We start from the raw sequence: 14,283 nt of genomic DNA on the forward strand, positions 1-14,283 counted from the left end.
GCATTTCTGGTGTTTAGGTGCCTGCAGACTTATGTGGCTGGCGGCTGTGCGGTAGTATTCAGTGCCTTAATTTTGCGTTCACCACCCAAATTCTGCTCAAGACCCCTACCTTGAATCCACTTAGAGTGCATTAACTGGTGCACAGAATCATCCCTTCCCTTTCTAAAATGGGTCTTCGCCTCTCTGTCTGATTATATTCCTTTATTTCACTTCTTGTTACTCTATCCCTTCATCTGGCCCCCTAAACTTAACCTCCTCTTCTGACTCACAGGCCTGATCCCACCCTGGCAGGTCCCAGTTCTCCCTGAGAGGGCCTTGTCCAAACCTGACCTTTCCTCCCAGTCTCCCTCCCCAGGGCCTTTCCCAACGCTGTTCATGCACCACACCTGCAGCTGAACTGCTGCAGATTATTCCCCAAATATCTCCCAGTTTTCTCTAATACTGCAGTCAGGATGCCTCCATGATCTCCCAGTCCCAGCAACAACTGCTGCTTTTCCACAGAGTTCTGGAGCAAGCACTAGTTTCCAGAAGAAAGGGCTGATTTTATGTGGGAAGTGCAGATTTTTTTCATCTTTCTTTTTTTTTTCTTTATTAAGTGTTTCCTTCCTGAAAGTCTTCTCTGTGAAGGGACCACAGGTAACAGACAACAGTGTATTGCTTAGCCTGGTGCAACTATGTGTTTGCTCTGGTAAACAAACAAGGCGCAGAAACCAGCCAGTTCCCAGATTTCATACTTTCCCCAAATGTTTTCACAGGAAAGAATTCACATATCACTTCCTCTGTTGTTACAAAGGTTCAAAGCATTCATACTTGGCATATGGTTTTATTTTATTTTGAGTTTTGTTTATCCTTGTTTTCCTTGAATATAGAAGCCACCATAACTAAACTGTACTGTAATTCAAATACGTTTAACTACATAGTAAAACAATGAAAAGCAAATTTAAACAAAAAGTAAATGAACTCGGCACTAAACCACAGCATATTTCCAAATGAAACCATTACTGCTCCGCAGAATCATTACATTGTCTGCATGGTGGGATAAAATGAAAATTACCTCTATGAACATTTTTCAGCAAAATGACAATGGAGACTATATAAATATATTTATATATGTGTGTATATATATACGTATAACATAACATTGGCTAATATCACTTGAAATTTATTCCTCTCTGTATTATCCTTGATTACACAGCCATTATCTTTGATTTATGTCAATACAAGTGAGAAAAGGACCATGCCCTACCACTTACAGGCAATCATACCATCATGTTCTCAAATGTAACCTCTGTTACAAGCATGTTTTCCATTACTTCTTTTTCTTCTCACATTGAGAGCTGTACTTCGTATTTATCTCTGTTGTCATTTTTTTTTCTTCTTAAAAAATTATTCCTTTGTGAGAAGGAGGATTGAACTGATTTTAAAAGCTGTTGAAATTTTCAAAAGTAGAAAAACCATTTATTTTCTATCATTTCTAGTATAGGTTTATACTAAACAGATCTTTTTGTCCAAAAGTCATATTCCTGAATTGTTTGGAAACAAAATGTACCTGTCATAAAAAAACCCAAACAAGATCAGAATACATAATCTTCCATTTTATTTCACCTGAGATTCTAAAAAAAAAAAAAAGAAAGGGCAGTCTTCTTTCTGTGAAGGAGTGAATTCCATACATTAGGACGATAATACTTTTCTAGCTAAAATAGCATTAGACATGGGATTTATTAGTGCAGGCAGATGTCAGTCATTCATCCTATTTGTTATTACTCCTTTGAAGCCAAATGCTCAATGCAGGTTAATAAAATTCCTACCAGTCACAAAAAAACACTGTTGCAATCGGAGAAGAAAATGTTGGCAAAAGTATGGGAGAGTCATAGTTAATCTCATAGAGAACAATGAGTTCTTCAATAAAAAAAACGGGAGTTTCTGCACTGCAGTAATTTTATATCCCCTATTTAAAATGAAATAATGATCAAACAATTTGCTGTGCAGATGCATTAATTGTAGCAGGGTGAACAAGTTCTAACAATATGGTGATTAAAAATGATCATATTTCAATCCAGAGCTAAAAAAGACTGGAAGGTTTCAGTAGATAAGTGCTGTGAGACAGTGTCTTTCATCTTTCTATAGCTGGCTTGAAGCAGCCCAGGTCAGTAGTAACCAAAAGTTTTTTATTGTCCTCGATAAGGATCTTCTGAAGTCTGTTTTCTAAGTGAAATGAAGCAGCAGTTTCAGTTCTGGGGACCAGTAACTCTCTCACTGTTGTCAGGGTCTTTGCAGGCTGTCCCAGTACACTAGCGGGAGTTTAGCATTTGGGACTGTGCACTTACTTCTCACCCCTAGAAATATTCCCCTGGAGGACAGGTTTGGGAAAGCTTGCTGTGGGAACGTCTGAAGGACAGACAGCGTTAAAATCACGCATGCTAAATTAACATGTAAAATATACAGATTGTTTCAAATAATTATTCTTTTTTATTTGACCCGTTGAGACCTGCTACAGACCTGCGGAGCATCCTTAGAGGCTGCAGGAAATATACTGTAAGTCACATGCTGAATGTTCTTAACATGAAACCGGAGACCATAGGAAGACTCTGCTTTGTCTTCACCTTCTATGCTATTTCTGTTGGTTGGTCTTTTACAAGTGAGTTATATTATCACTCAGTAAGAACTTTATACTGCTTGTTTCTGAATTTGAACTAGTCAGGAAACAGTGTGCATTAAATTTAGAGAGAAAGCTTTGCCTTCTTTCTTTATTAGTATAAATGATTCTGCTCTGAGTCAATACAAACCTCAGAGCTGCAAGACTTATGGGAAATGATAAGTAGGCCCCTGCTTTGCACATAGGAGAAAAAGGCAGGAGAGAAACCCCCTCTGATTTATTTGTATGAATGATAGTATTTCTCTTTTACCATGTTGCACGGTGTTTGAGGTAGTCTTCTTGAGGACCTGATGTTCTAGTTGTGGAAGTGACACCCTGTAGTGAATCTAAGTAGATCTACAAAACTGGTGGCAAAGAGAGGATCAGCTGGTAGGAGGGTGGGAGCAGCGCACATCCCTGTGCAAACAGGCACAGGGATGTTCCCTGAGTTAAATATAGCCCTCAACATGGTACACTGGCTGAAATAATTTTTCTCCTTGTCTTGACTCACTCAGCCCTATCTAGATGTTATTCCTCCTACTGAGGGAGGAATAAGTAGGACTGCTCAGTCAGTTAATGAGTTAATGAGCTAAATTAGTGAAACTGAAGTATATAGTTAATGCCACAGAGGTATCTCTCAGGTCAGACTTTTCCTGCCTCTTTGAATAGTCTAGATAGATATGTAAAGTCAATTTGGGGTGAGAGGGAATTTTCTAATTCTCCTGTAACTAATCAGTTAATGTTTTTGACAGAAGATTGGACTGCATGCCTGGTACTAATTTATTCTCTTCTAGTTTCAGATTCTGTAAATACCTTCCCAATCAAAACCAGTCTATAATCCTCAAGATTTCAGAATGCTTTCAAAGAATCACTGAAAAAATCACTGGTGGCAAGGATTGCTTATGACCCTCCACACTCCAATTACAGCCTGAATATCACCCTGCAGGAATTTCCCATGTGCTGAGAAAACCAAAATGTTCTAGAGCAGATTGGCAACTTACCCTCTTACTTTTATGTCCCTGTCACATCGTGTGCACTGGGGACCAAAAAAAGGGAAGCATATGAAGTTAAATGTAGCTGATATGTCTCTTGCAAGTATCACAGGCAGGAGCCTTAGAGACAGGTTTTTGCTTTTGCTCTTGAACAGTGGTAAAAGTGTATGTCGGGCAAGAGCATCTGTTTGATATTTTTAAAGTACAAAATGTATTTTTGGACAGTTGGGAAAAAAAAATAATTCCAGAATAAGCAAATTTAATCCTTTAGAGTATGAGCAAAGCCCTGAAAGTCTTGATAAACAGAATTTTAAGAAAATGAGCCAAATAGATACATAAACATTTTTTGAAAGTTGTTGCTTATGATACCAAGGAAGATGAGAAAATCAGAGTCACTTTGCACACATGACAATGTCACTTTCTAGTCAGAAATTGCAATTCTGAAGACTTTTCACTCTGAAGGCAGGAACCTGAAGATGCTTTTCTAAGGTGCTCACAAATGAGTTTAAGTTGGGCAAGAATTAATTTGATTATAAGAAAGCAGACTAGAAGGCAATCAGAAAAATTAAAAAGACCCACATTAGAAGTGTTCATGCTGCAGATGAACCCCATTTTGAACTCTAATGGATTCTGTTTTGGCTATAGTGTTGTGTGCAAGCTTGATTTGTAATGTTTTAAGTACATGTAATGGTAGGTTAAAGTTACATGTTTATTAAAAGAAAAGCTACAGGGCTTAGCCAATATACGATCATCCTAGATAAAAGCTGATTCATTCTGGCCCAAGGGCAGAATCACTGGAATAAATCCTACTAAGCGCTAAAATCAGAGAGAATCAAAGCTACAAATCTGGCATGCAAGAGCTTTAATCTAGAAGCACTATATACATTGTATTATAGTTTGGATTTTAATGTACTCATTGCTTGAGGAAAAACCATCTGCTTTATATTACGCCTGCGGTGCAGAGTACATTGATTTCATCACATTTCTGTACAGAACAACAGTAAATGGACTGTGAACCATTCTTCAAATGACTTCTTTAAGAATATAACAACTGGTTTAATATTTCAAGGTATGAAAACAAAAAGAATGAAATAGAATAACTGTAAAAATCCACTTTGAGAGCATGTTTCAGAACTGTCTTAGTCATCTTCCATTTATTTTATTCTCCATTTTGACAGTTGGCTATCTTCAGCTGTCACTGAAGAAATTGATTCAAAACTTTCACTTCATTCCTATTTTAGAGATACCGTATTATATTGGGAAGAGATATTGATCTCCTGCAACATGAAAGCTGCAGGACATGTCCTGTGCCTTTTTTTTTTTAACAAGAAAGTTATTAATTATAACTTTAAGGAAAAAATTAGCAGAACTTCAGATTTTCAAGAATAGATTAAGGCAGAGAACCTTTGCTAAGCTTTACAAATAGCTGGGTTTAGAAAAAGTGGATGTTAGGCTGCTTTCTGGAACAGGACTTCTAGAGCAAAATAAAAAAACCAAAAGCACAGTGCTTGCAAGTGTTTTGCAAAAGAAGTCAGTAACATGTTTTGACACAGAAGCAAACCTAACTATCTGGAACTTTCAGAAAAGCAGAATAGATGTGATGATGGGCATAATGTTACACAAGCTATATCATTGTGCAAACATTATCTACAGCATAGAGCAACATACATGATTATTATGGTCACTGGCCAACACAAAGAAAGTTCGAAGTGGTGAAGGTAAATACAGTTAACAACACAGTTTTCCACTGCTTTGATGAAGAATGTGGGGGTTGCTCCATGCAGTGCAAGGCAATAGTATTACAGCAAGAACTCATCCAGAAAAAATTGTCAGATCAGAGCCTGAAACTTCTGTAATAGTCAAAACAGTACTGAGCTGGACCTAAGTGACTGCATGATGTGAGGGGCAGGCCCTTAACTCATGGTGTTCTATCATTGCATGATCTGGATTCCCCTGCTTTGGAGGATAAATAGCCATTGACCAACCATGATTAGGCCAGTAATTAGAAAATTTGTCCTAGCCATCAGAAAAATTCAGTGGTCTAGTTCCGGTGACTCAGAAGTCCTCCACAACTGGTAATTGAGAGCCATTCTGTTTCCACTAGACCAGACTCCAACATCTGAATCACTCTCCAGACTTCACTGACTGTAGGTCGAGATCTTTGCTGACAAAAATAATTGAAGTATGGACACCAAGGTCACATGTTCTAAAATTAAGCATCTTCACCTGATGCTGACTCTCCACCCTCTCACTCCGCTGTTGTTTTTGTTGCTCTTTTTCAGTTGTATGAATCGAGACAGCACTAAGTTATAACCATGCAGACTAGGTGACATGGATTATTCTGATTCATCCATGAATCTGTAAATCAAAAGAAGTTTCAAATGCTCAGTAAAATGGTCTCAGATGCTGAGGTCTGCATACGGGGAATATGAAAACACTTTATTTGACTCAACATTAATTAAAGGGCCACATATTTAAGTGGGGAACTAGAGAGTAGTTATATTTTATCACTGAGGTAATCTCCAGTGCTTTGGGTCAACCCCATTACATGACTCAGTGCTTCATAAGAGAGCAACCAGGACTGCACGTTCCTCATTTCCATCAAGATGTAGTCATAATGATGGGCTCACTTCAGAACAAAATCTGCTCCTGCAAAGGCAGTGAAAGAAAAACAAATAACCTTTTCCATGGGAGCCCACTCATTCTCCCTGCTGAGACCAGAAAGGTCCATCTTTAGCAGTTGTGTGGGGCTGCTCAGTGCCTGCACCATTTCAGGTCAGTAATATCTGCCCCTTCTCCTGCCTGAATTCATGAGGTAGCATTGACAATGTCTGCCTATGCAGTCTTGAAAACCAGAAGGTTTAGAAATAAACTTAAGCAGTTCTAACTTCAGCAATGATATGCCAGAGATGGTCTATTCTGACTTCTTTGCAAGAGAAAAAAAGGGGTGGGGATAGGCAGTATTAAGGGGATGACACCAGCACACCTGAACACAGAGATTTTTTTCCATTTTTCCCAGTCCTCTCTCACCACTCACCTCTACTCAAAATCTCCTCTTGCTCAAGCACCACAGCACCCCTGCCCCTGTCCTGCTGTGTATGCCTTCATAACCACTGTCTCAGGTGCCTGGCAACTCAATTTCTACCTGTTTTTGGAAGTCCCACTGCTGCCCTGTGTGCCCTGACATTACATATGCTGGTCCATGACTGTCTGTTGCTGCCCAGCAGCTTCTCTGGCTGAACCTGACTCTGTGAGGAAAGAAAGGACCAGAGTACTTCTGTGAGTACATCAAACGAGCTACATTTATTTGAATCTATTTTGACATATTTGTGAAGACAGAAAAAGCAGGAAATGTCTAATAAACAATGAAATATAGGTAATAGGACTCCAAACTAGTCTACATTTACATTTACTACTTTACATTTTATTTTTTAGTCTGGGACTGAAAATGAAGTGAATGCAGGAGATCATAGAATCATAGAATATTTCGAGTTGGAAGGGACTCAAGGATCATGTTATACCCTAAACCTTCATTTTTCCATTTTGTGGACAATACACAGTTCTTCCACTGCAGTAGGCAGAGGAAGTGACCATACATTTCTAGTTCCCTTTTCGGTACCTAAAAGAAGATTATGAAAGTAAATGAAATTATGCTAGCACTTTGCCTGATCTGATGTAGATACTCTTTTCTTCCTCAATGTAAGTTGGTAGCTCTCAGCAGGTAGCAGAATCCAAATAAATGTAATAAATCATGATAAACACAGATTCAAATAGAAGAGAGGGCTTTCACAAAACTAATTGAAGTGATGGGGAAAGACTACTAAGTGAGTCAAGGAGATGAAAGCAAAATGTTATGCTACCATTACACTAAACACAAAGAAGGATTTTGAAGACCTGACCATACCCAGCACCTGTCGGGACCCCCATGTCAGAACATATGTGTGATGCTGAGAGTCTGGCACATGTGGTCAGGGGCTGCATGACTTCAAAGGACAGTTGTGCTCTGTGTACGACTCAAAGGAAAACATGTCGTACAAAAAAACCCTAAGTAAATGACCTTTCTGGCAAAGACATTTTGGTATTTCGGGTAAATCAGACTGTGTTTTAAAAAAATGTAGTAAAACCTTAATGAATGCATCTGCATTTGGCATAAAGCCAAAGAAAAATGCTGTACCACTGCTTTTCAGAGAAAGTGAAGTTATTATTCACTTCATGGGTGTGGAATAATTATTATGCACTTCTTTGAAGCAAAACTTTTTCAAAGGCAATTTAAAGCATCAGGTAAATTGCATGTGTTTTAAAAATAAAATACCTCTTTTATTGACAGTACACATATTTGGCCAGGAGAAAATCTATACAAGGAGCAGGTTTATTGGAAGAAGTGACAGGAAGGTTTTCTAAAGATTAGGACTCTATAAAATACAATACCTTTTTTGTGACTCTTACTGCTGATTTCAGTGGGAATTTGGTTCGTGTGTGTGTGTGTGTGTGTGTGTGAGAGAGAGAGAGAGAGAGAGAGAGAGAGAGAGAGAGAGAGAGAGAACTGCTTGATTCCCCTATAAGCCCAGATCTCAGTCAGTGGTAGGAACCTCTCTGTTCATGGAACCTCTCTGTAAAATCTTCTCTTGGATAGGTAGTCTGAATGATTTAATCACTTACAACAGCTTATATGAGGGCTTACATTGTGCATATGTCCCAGGTGAGCCTTTCAAAGCAGTTCTCCAAGTTTGAGTCACAGATCAACCAGTTTGTAAAACTGTGCAGAACTGTGCACAGAATTTTTGGCCTGATCAGCAAGCTTGTCTTTGGCCTATTACCTCATCTGCAAACATAAAGATTCTTCAGAATGAGAAACAGGAGATAAGAGGGGAGCAGTTATGGCAGAGCTTCTATTGGAGAAGTGGATGCATCATCTATGAAAAATATCCAGCACTGTTCCAGCTAGCTGATGCTACCCAGATACATGCAAAGCATATGCTTGAGGGATCACAATCAGCTTTAAAAGTCTTTTCTTCAAAAACATCTCTTCAGAAATGTTCTTCCTCCCTCACCAGGCCAGAGACATGGAAGAAGAAGAATTAGCTTAGAAAAATAAGCTGAGTGCCAGCAGTTCCAGCAGTGCTGTAGTGCTGTGCTCACTGTATCTGGCTTTCATGTCTGCCTAAGGCAGTCTGGACCTATCGCTGTATCACCCTGTGGTACTGGCATACAGCTTGTACAGTGTCACTGTAAAAGCTTTCTGGTTGAGTTTCTTATCCCCTGTCACAGAGAGGGAAACAGGCTAGATGCTACTGGCAGCAGCAAAATGGATGATTCCCAAGGTCTTTTGCTCACAGGACACTTACAAGCAGGATGCAACCTAGCTCAATGTGTTGGATAATTGATCAGAATGGTTTTATATTGAAGGCTGAGCACCAGAGGCCAGAACTGATGTGCTATCATGTGGTCACATTTGGACAGAAGCACTGCATTTTCTTTAGTGAGATGAAATTGGCAGGTTTTTGCATACAAAAATGTAAGTTGCTTCTGCATTCTAGATGCTTTGGTGATACAATTAACTTTTTTAAATTTTAAAAAGTTTTATCAGTACAATGTTAACCAGTTAAGAGCACAAAAGGACTATGACCTGGTGATGGATTACAAAGATAGATGTTAGCAAATTCAGTTTTGCCCTCCTAATTTCCAGGTCTGTGAAATGGTAGATAATTCAAACTGTTTGCCTATTAATGTGCTGAACAAATCCACATGTTGATCATGTCAGAACATAAAAGGGTTGTAATTATTTATTAATTTTTTTCCTCCTAAGTGTCCCTCAACAATGTGAGGATGCCCCAATGTGACAGCGATTCATATGCCTGGCATATGCATCAATCTGTTCTGGCCTACCAGCTGAGGCTGTAAAATGTTATGAAATTGCTTATGTAGATGCTTTGCATAGCCTATAGCTAAAATGACACTTGATGCCTGTGTTTAGGTCCCTGAATATCGTCTAGTGTGTTATTCACTGATGTGGGAAGAAGATTGAATTTACAAGTTCAGAATTTCAAGATTTATTTGTGTAACTACTAGCTATGTATACCCTGAGTAATTAAATGGCTGATCTCAATCTTATACCTTAGTCATGCTCTTGATATTCTGTAAAATACAGAAGAAGGTTACATCTAGCATTACATCTGGTAACAGATCCTTTCCCTTTGCAACAGTGAAGAATTTCAAATAGTCACTCTTCATTCCTCAGAGTTAAGAGTAAAATGGATGATGACATTATCACTGAGCGAGAAGGAAAAGATGCATACCAGTAAGACTGTGTCAGTAGACTGCTAATACAGAAAAGGTTTCAATTTCTCAGTGAAGGGCAGGGATTACATTCTTTAAAACTACACAGATGCTGAGGAGAGGCTGAGTGGCTGAGGAAAAAAATACAAAGAAGGAAAACCACAAAAGCTGATTTCTCCACCTACAGGAAAGATAATCTTCCAAAGGTGTTTAGAAAATAAAGTACAAAATTCTTTCTATTGCCTCAACCTCTTCAAATAGTATATCATCATTTATGAAAAATATGTCTAACGGGCCAAGTAGTGTCAGGACTGAAATGTGGAAAAAGCTCTGCTTTTGTTCTAATGTCATGTTTTCTACCTTCTCTGCTTTGGTGCCAAGAGAACTGTAGCATAGATTAGAAAACTGAGGTTAACCCCCCCCCCCCCCCCCCCCCAACAGTCAGTGTTTTCCAAGTTTGATCCATATTCAATTTTAAAATAAGAGCTTTTCTGTGTTTTATATGAATGACAATCACCTCCAGCTTCAGAGGCAGTAACCATTACTGCTAGGATGGGAGCAAAAATAGGAGACCCAGAGGTAAAATTCAGAGCCAGAGACTGCCAGAACTGTTTTAGGTGCATGCAGAGAGTACAGTTATTTTCACAAATATGGTCTGTATTTTTCTACATGGATAGGCAGAAGTGATCTCTTTCCTGAGGTGTACAGTTTCTAAGTAAGGTAGGCCACTTCTAAACTCAACTGTCAGCTTTAAACAAACTAATTTTCTTACTTTGAAGACAACTAAATCCACTGTGCTTGGGCCTCCAGGTGAGGAAGAAAGTCAGAGTACAGACAGGCAGGAATGGAAGGGAAGACATCAACTCAGTGGGTAAATCAATACCTATCTTTTTGTTTGTTTTTTCCCATGGACCAAAAAGATTCCACAAAACATTGCCAGAAATATTTAGAAGCAGCAAATATAGGATTTACATGCAATTTTTGTAAAGAATCTCAAATAACATGATGCAGTTTGTCGAGTTCCATGAGATAAAACAATATCATGGGCGAAGGAAGATGTATGTTCAGCTGCTATGAAAGCATCTTGATGATAGCTGAGAACACCTGCTGCAGGCTGATATGACACACAAAGGCTGTCAGTTAGAGGGTAAACACCTTCCCTTTCCAATTTTTCTGGATGGATTTCAAAATGTTTGGGTGAGTCACTTCCAAAGGTTTTGTATGATTTTCAAAACTACATGAAAACAAAAAGAAAAAGCAATTTGGCAGGCAACTATGAGCCCTTTAAAAGCACATAGCAAGCATCCACTCTTGGGCTGAGGACACATGTTTTTCCCATAGAATGAAAGGCCCCAGTCATGGACTAAGCAAAGTCATGAATAAAAGATGGGAGAAATCCATTAAGTCATATAGATTGTTCAGAGAGTACAAGCTAGCTCAGTCTAGGTCTGAGTGCCCTACACAATGGCACCTCTAACTAACACCCAAGGGACCATCACTGGATCTCCTATTACTCCCCCAACCTTCCTTAATATTTTGGTCTGTCTTTCACAATTTTATCTAACATCTCACTGCTGCATCTGCTTCTGTCAGAACAGTTCTCCCTTTCCTTTTTATCCCTTTTTTTTTTTTTAAATGTAGACTGTCACCTCTTTCAAAGTACAAAGAAAACAAAGAAATCTTAGTGATAGAGAACGAGACACTGCACAGGATATTTGACATGAGTTTGCAACATAACGTTCAGCAAAATCAAACCAATACAAATCTGGCACGCATAAGGAATTCCCTCATATAAAGAAGGAGGTAAGAGATTTTCCCATGTATGTATGTCTCTAATACGATGAACAATTGATTCAACTAATGTCTATTTGTTCAGCACTGACATAATGGACTGTATTCAGTTTCAGAAAAAAAACCAAAAAACCCCAGCCCCCCCCCCCCCCCAAAAAAAAAAAAAACCAAAAAACAAACCAGCTTACTAGGATTTTGGAAACACAATAGTAACAATGGGCTTGTGTTACAAGGGAAATAATTGAGGATTTTTATCGAAGAACTTGCTTTCTTTTCAAGAAAAAATAGTAGCTGGTCAATTGCCACTTCTGATGGATTAGTCTATTTCTTTGAACTTGTCTCTTCATACCAACTATTTTATTGCATGTTGTATGGAAATACCAGTTTCTGAATATATACTGTTCAACTACAAAATGACTAAGAGTAATAGTCAAGAAATATTTTGTTGTCTGGCTATCTGGGAGGCAGTATCTTGAGAAACCTACATAAAGACAGTAGTAGGAAGAAATGAAGAGCCAGAAAAGATAGGACGAATGAAGAGAAATCTTTCTCCCAGGGAGAACTTGTACAGGCTGACTGCAGTCTTGAGTGAATAGAATTTACCACAGTTGCCCCAGTCAGACAGACAAAGCTTTTATGCAACAATGAAGAATCCTGTTCTGTTGGTGAGAGATGATGTAAGCGGCCCTTGCATCATTCTGTGATTCACTAGTAATATTTCTGTTTACTGATTAAAGTTGATTAAAGTTAATCAGGTGATGTACTTCTACTAAAGGCTTTGCTGTGAAATAGCAATTTTGAAGGTTTCTGACTGATAAGAAGAGATTAAACAGTCTGATCACAAACTATAGAAAGCCATAGGTCATAGCTTGTTTATGCAGCTCCCCAGGAAACACTCCAGCAGAACGATGACAAAACTTTACATGAGCAGGGTAGTAAGCACAATATAGCTGCAATTCACAGCGCTTGACTATTTTTAGTTTCAAGTGTGCCTAAAAAGCAGGCTTTGAGACATTAAGAATCAGAAAAATCAGAACAGGATGCAATTTATCCTGCAAGGCCAAAAATGTTAGCCTAAAGATCTCTTTAAAGTGATCTTAATGGAACTGTACTGACATTCATCTGATATGAATGATATTATTTAGGCAGACTAACAAAAAAAAAATCTTAAAAGCCACAGAGCCTGCACTGTGGTTACAAATGAGCATGATCCCAGAAGCAGATAAGTAGCTGATTTGCTCCCAAATGTGCAGGATCTCAAAATACATTCATGGTGAGTGAGACTTTTTTAATCTCCAGCCAAGAGTTACTATTTTTCCTCCTTCTGCTACTAGGCAAAATGTGCCTGGACATTTTACAGTGTGTCATAAATTAAAGAACACCAAAGGGACCTTTCCTCTTTATTATAGCAATCTACACCAAAACCACAGTCTGATTTTATATTGTAAATAAAACAACATATCTGGTTTCTAATTCCAGCAAGCTGAGTAGCTAGTTGTTAATGTGGCTCTGAAAAAGCATTTCATGCATGATTTAAGAAGCTGAGTAAAGATAATTGTATCTGAAATTATACTACTAAAAATATAGTATGGTAAATGAAAGGTCAAATACTGACTCTTGAGGGATGGAAGGAGGTCCTTCATCATTTGTTGCATGCTATTTTTAAAGTAGTCTCTCAAATTTTGGGTTACAACTAGGAAGTTATAAAAGGCTTCAAAGAGGGTGGAAGAAATATGTAGAAGTTCTATTCCTCTAACGTGGGGAGGGAGGAGGGAACATGAGTGGGCTGTAATACCTGGCTGGGTATGTTTATTTTAGCTAGGGAATTGCTACCTACCTCTCACTGCTGGCAGCGGCTTGGTTCCTCCTGGGCAGAAGAATTGACTCAGGGCTGCATGAAGACTGACAGGCCAAAATGTTGAGAAAGACTGCTTTGAGGGAAGACATGACTCAGAATCAACTGGCAGTGAGAGCGCTGAACTATCGCCTTGAGTCTTGGCACTGGGGCGAGGTCCCTCTTCCCAGCACACGGGGGGTAGAGGAGGAATAGTGATGACAAGGGACAGACCCAAAAACAGGTATTCTACTTGCCAACTCTTCTGTAAGAGTGATGGCCAAGCCTTAAAAAAAATAAATCAATCTCTCCACTAAAGGTGAATTAGGGACTATTATGCAAAAATTCCCCATATGTGCAAAGTAGGAAAAGCTGCTTAAGTTAATGCACATAAACATGTATGTTAGAAGTCTGTGCTATTTACTGTTACCCACTCTGAGTTGCTGTAGCAGGAACCATTCACCAATGTGCCATGGTAAAGAGAGTGGCTGGAAGAGCAAGGGACAGAGAGCAGTGAGAAGTTGCAAAGAAGAGTAGCAAAGAAGTATGGCAAAGCTACAAAAAGCAGATTAGCACAAGCAACTTAGCAGCTGTTCAAATTGGGTTGTGTTACCCAACAGGTTTTGTCAACTGAGGGCTGATACTTAAGTGATATTGCAAAGTGGACAAGAGTTGACCCAACAGTTGCCACATCACATGAAAACAGACTCTAAAATAGTTTGGTATTTGCTTTAGGCATCAGGTGTTATAAATCA

This window comes from Strix uralensis, chromosome 1 (assembly GCF_047716275.1).
Source record: "Strix uralensis isolate ZFMK-TIS-50842 chromosome 1, bStrUra1, whole genome shotgun sequence".
Taxonomy (NCBI): Eukaryota; Metazoa; Chordata; class Aves; order Strigiformes; family Strigidae; genus Strix; species Strix uralensis.